Source organism: Pinus tabuliformis, chromosome 6 (genome assembly GCF_031772625.1).
Source record: "Pinus tabuliformis cultivar Carrire ecotype Pingquan chromosome 6, CPIR1, whole genome shotgun sequence".
Lineage (NCBI taxonomy): Eukaryota > Viridiplantae > Streptophyta > Pinopsida > Pinales > Pinaceae > Pinus > Pinus tabuliformis.
Window position 1 is genome coordinate 1638661222 of NC_142292.1, and position 5227 is coordinate 1638666448.

At 38.8% G+C, this 5227-nt stretch overlaps 1 pseudogene; it reads right to left on the reverse strand.

Moving 5' to 3' along the window:
* Positions 1–2626: 2626 nt before the first annotated feature.
* Positions 2627–3455, reverse strand: LOC149265218 (26S proteasome non-ATPase regulatory subunit 11 homolog pseudogene; annotated as a pseudogene).
* Between the last annotated feature and the right edge of the window lie 1772 nt (positions 3456–5227).

The following is a 5227-nucleotide window of genomic DNA, read 5'->3' on the forward strand; positions in this document are numbered from 1 at the left end:
TCAGTATTATAAGTCCCTTGATCCAAAAAAAATTCTAGTGGTTTTTGAGACTCTTCAGGTTTTGTGCTTTCCTTTCCTCAGGGGTTTCCCGATTTAAATCTACCTCATCTATAAGAGTAATTGATTCTTCTGGAGGAAAAATAGAATATGGAATTTGAATTTTATGCAACCTGCTCAGCCTAGCTAACATTCTCCTCTTTTTGGGTAAGGAAGCCAATAAACATGCAATTCATTTTTCTAGTCCGAATAGGCTTTTGAGAAGTTGAACTTTCAGGTTGTGAAGGTTCCTATAGAGTATTTTCAAACAATGATACATCATTTTGAGATGTCTCCACGTTTCCTTTATAATGTTTCACTTCGATGCCAACCTCTAAATGTTCGTTATCCACTATGGTTTCAAAATTTCCACTGTCAGCTAGGGGTGCCTCAGGGTTTTCATCAACTTCAGAGCTTTCTTGAACATTTTCTAGTTGAGCTTCTTGTCCATGCATGGTTTCTTCTACAATATTTTTCCACGTTTGTTGAACTTATTTTAAACTTCTTACTAATAATAGTTTTATTATCCCGTGGTGACCCACTACTGAGGTAGGGTCATTCATTTTTTTCATTCTATATGCATTCTCATGTAAGTCAAATTTCAAGAAGAAGGGGATATTCAGGGATACCTTTTGCCTTAAGTATGCCATCAAATTGAGGTGGTGTTCGCAGACCATGTCATATCTCCCATTTCATGTAATGTATCTCTCGATAACTCCTTCCAATTACTTCCACATTTCTAGGAAAGAATTGGGATTATAACCCTTTCCTTTATTGAATAATTCTTCACTATCATTCAAAAATAAGAAGGCTAAATTCTGTAAGGAACTATGCATTTCATATTGTTGGCACCCATTTTTGTCCCCAAATTTTCTGCTTTTCACCCCTATTTTCACCATCTTTTGTCTGAAAAGTACTCCTTCCACCTACCCTACCACCTACATTACTACCTAAACCTTGCTCATATATGACCAAAGGTAAATGCATCTAACTAGCATTGTTTTTCTATTTATGATTAAGTTTAAGTGGATTTTGAGTCATATTCTTAATATGCTAACTATCTATTTACAGGTTTAGCTGTGAAGATTAGTGGCAGGATTGGCAGGTCAACACAAGGATGGAAAGGATGCCTTGTCATCAAAATCATTCTCATTTTCATACTCAAACAATTGGTCCTTGATCTGTACTCAAGACGGTAGTGGCCAGGTGGACTTCTTCTACATTCCTTTTTGACTTCTTGAAGATTGATGTACACAACTTAAGAAGATTTCATTACGTTGAGCTCGATGCTTTCAAAATTGAAGATCTTCCAGATCAGAATCAAAGCAGACTACTCTAATGTTAGCAGTCAATTATGTCAAAGGGAAACATTTCATCCAAGCAAGGCAAAGTCTATTTAAAGCAAATCAAATATGCTTGGATTAATTCTAGTTAGTGAAAATTTCCTTAGTTAGATTCACTGTTAGTTTTACATTTAATCAGTTTCCTATAAAGGTCGATGTAATAGAATACAGTGCTAGCGTGCTAGCAAGATACAATGATCTATGTAATTTGTTTTCAAGACTCTATTCTGAATTTTTATGCATATGGCTATTTTCAAGTTGTGAACCAGAATTTTTGCCAGCATGGTTGATTTTGAGTCATGTTTTTAATTCTTTAAATATCTCTTTCATTACAATAAGTTAGCTTACTCCATTCCCATTGATAGTACTCTCCCGGTTTGGGAGGTCACGGGGTCAAATCTCCTCGACGCCCTCGGGGTTAGGCCTGATGGCCGTGATTTTCTACGTGGACGTAGCGGCCCACCTCCGGTGCCCCATGAACCACATCGAAAAAAGAAAAAAAGTTAGCTTACTCCAAGTGTGGGAGGGCCCACCACATTTGGAAATAAGCTTGATCAATCGATAAGATAAGAAGGTGTGTGATTTTATAATCTAAAATGTTGGACACCTAATCCTAAGTGGGTTAGTGTGGAAGTCGAATGGACAAAAGGAGTCCAAGAGACCTTGGGATCTGAAACCCAAGAGTCACATATTTGTACTATAAATGTATATCTGATGTTAATAAAAAAGTACTCAATGATTTATCTTTCCTATTCTATGTTTTCCATGTGTGTTTAACATGGTATCAAAGCCGCTTGTTTTTCTGTGGCCTGTTATGTGCATGTTAGTCCTGCACCTCTGCCCATAATTCTGTGTCTGAGCTGCCTTGAATAGCGCTGATGTGGTCTTCATTATCTCTATCACTGTGTACATTTTTGTTGCTAACGCGCTACTCCTGACTGACATCTCTGTCCATTGCTCCTGCGCTGCTCCATATAATTAGCTGCTGCTGTTGCACATCTGTCCATATCGGTTTAACGCTGTTTCATAACATCTTTGAATGCGTTTCCATTTGAACGTTGTCCATATCATATTAACGCTCTTTTAACGCTGCGTTGGTATCATTATTGAATGGCTGTTGAATATTAATGCTCTGCGTTACCTGACCTCTGACTCTGCCTCAGAAACGCCTGTCGACCTCTGCGCATTCCATTTTTACTACACCTCATTACTAAACGCTGGTGACATTACTGTACACTGTTCTGACATTAATGAAACGTTGTGCTGCTCTTTTCATTCCATTGAAACACCCGCTCTTGGCATACATTATCATAAGTTTGGTTTCTAAAAAGGTATCGGGTTCGAAGCCGGTCTGAAGGATATGTGCATGGACAAGCTGTTTTATAATCCTTCTCCTCGGCATGAAGGATTCCACTCTGGAGATCAATAGTCCCCTGTTGAGCAGGCGGAACATATATCGCATTTGCAGCTGTTCTGGCTGCAGTTAGGGCAGCCTTAGCCTTTGGAAGATTTCTCAAAGAAAAGTGAAGCTTACACTCCAATAAATCAATATCAACAAGCAGCAGTTTATCATCCAGCCTCCTAACTTCTTTTACAAGACCAGAAATGAGTGTCAAAGCTTCCGAGTACTCTTTGCTTTCCATTAATAAAGCAGCAAGCCTTGCTTCAACCCTTTGCCTTAAAAATTTTCGTTTCTCCAAACGCGTCCATTTCACTACATAGAGTTATCTGAAGCTATGATGTTCCTGGGATCTTTCCAACCGCATCAATTACTCCTCTGACAATCTTAGCAGTCTTAGCCTTTGGAATCAGAGAAAAGAAGGGGCGTAGAACTGTAAGGAGACTCTTCAGCTCCTCCCCCCGCTTCTCCTGTGTGAGGAGATCAGAAAGGTTTGAAATTGCCTGCTCTTTGATCTGAAGAGACTCAGGTGAAGATGAAGGATTCTCAATTATCTAATGAAGAACAGAAATAGCCCCTGCAGGGTCAGTGCTCTTGATGTCCAAGGCACGACTGAGAGACTCTGTGGTTGCAGGTATAGAAGACATCGCTACGATAATCAGAGGAGCAACTCTGCCACTCAAGTGGTCGATCACGCACCAAAACTGAAGGATCCAATAACCGCTACGGAAGCTTATTTTTCAGAGACGCGATATGGGATTGTGTGTGGCCTTCTCATATATATATTGAGACTACCATACACAATATATATTAATGTTGTTGTAATGCGGTTTAACGTTGCTTTAATTCATGTATATTCAACATTTCCAGCAGGCTGCAATATATTCTTGGCCCAGTGAAGGACAGCCCCGTGTTTGAAGAAGACCATCATTTATTCAGCGCTCCCATCGTATCTGGTATCACTCCATTGTTGGTTGACACGCTGTTGGAACCTCCACCTTCCTTACCACTCTCATGTTGTCCTTGGTATCGTTATTATTATTTGTGTGTTGACTGCATATACGTTGTTCATATATATGTATTACCCTATTACGTTGTATACATTGTCTACTTGCCATATCATATAACCGTGCCCACCTGTAAAATCAATACATTACTTGCCTCAAGTTTGAGCCAACCTGGACGCAGTTTAATACCACCATTCTGAGTTAGACCGACACCATTTTAATAACACTAGTTCTCAAACAATGTTGTTGTGACTACTTTGTAAGGGTGGTAAATATGTTCTTGTATATCTCGTTTTGAAAATGTCCATGCTAAGAACGCTGCTCCAGCGACAAGAGGAACATGACCAGAGATATGTGCTCCACCATTTGAGTTTGAATTGAATTATTCTCCATGTATGTGAACCGAGAAGGGCAAGAGGCATCCTGTACTGCTGTAGTTACACTTGAAGGAATGCTAGTAGATACAAGTTCTTTTGGCTTTTGATTATAAAGATCCTCTTTTGGCTTAGTTGTAAGCCTTTTGACATCAAGGTCACCGGTATTCTTTGCGTGTTTCCACCTTCTGTTATTGATGTAGCTGCATTAAAGGGACTGTATGCTATCTCAGAAGTTGAATGAGTATGGTTTGATGATGATACAAGGACTGTGGTGAAGAGGGAATCTATTCTTCCATTTCCTGGGCAGCGTACATCATAAACAAATGTTGAGGTGCCATTTTGGGGACTGATAATTGCATATCTACTAATTTGTATTCGCTGACATTTAATTGTCGGGTTCTATCTTCCAATCTGTTCTTTGTTTAAGTTAAGTTTTTGAATGAGAACAGTCCATTATGTAGTAGCTATCACTTAATGGTCGTTGCATTTAATCTCTGAATTTGCTACTGGATAATATAAGTTTATTTGGAGACTATTACTACATGTGGAAGCATTAAAAGACAATGGTACAGTTGTGAAATTGCTGAGATGCATGTTACTAGTCCGTTTTAAAGAACCTGGATTTTGGGAACATGTTGCTGATGCTGATTTGAAAGTGAAGGAGTACTTGAAGGATCCAAACAAGTTTGCAGTTCCTGCTGCCCCAATTGTGGCATTGTAGTTAAAACTCATTATAGTGCATTGATTCCTTGATTCCACTGCTGCATAAAGATTTTGGTGAGCTGATTGTAATCCTTTATATTGCAAAGGATATTGCTGTGTACTGTGAGTAGATATTACTTTTCTGCATTGAGTAGTAGTTGTGATCAGTTTTGAAGGTGTAAATCAGACATTGAAGAAAAAATGGCCAGAACCAGTGAAGTATTACAGTTCCTTAAAACTCTGATATTATCTACTGTTGATGACACATTACAAATCAGCAAAGGATCTCTCTCACAAATTCAGACATGTCTACAAAATGCACAGGAAAAGATAGAATTTTTGCAGCTTGAATCACAGCTACAG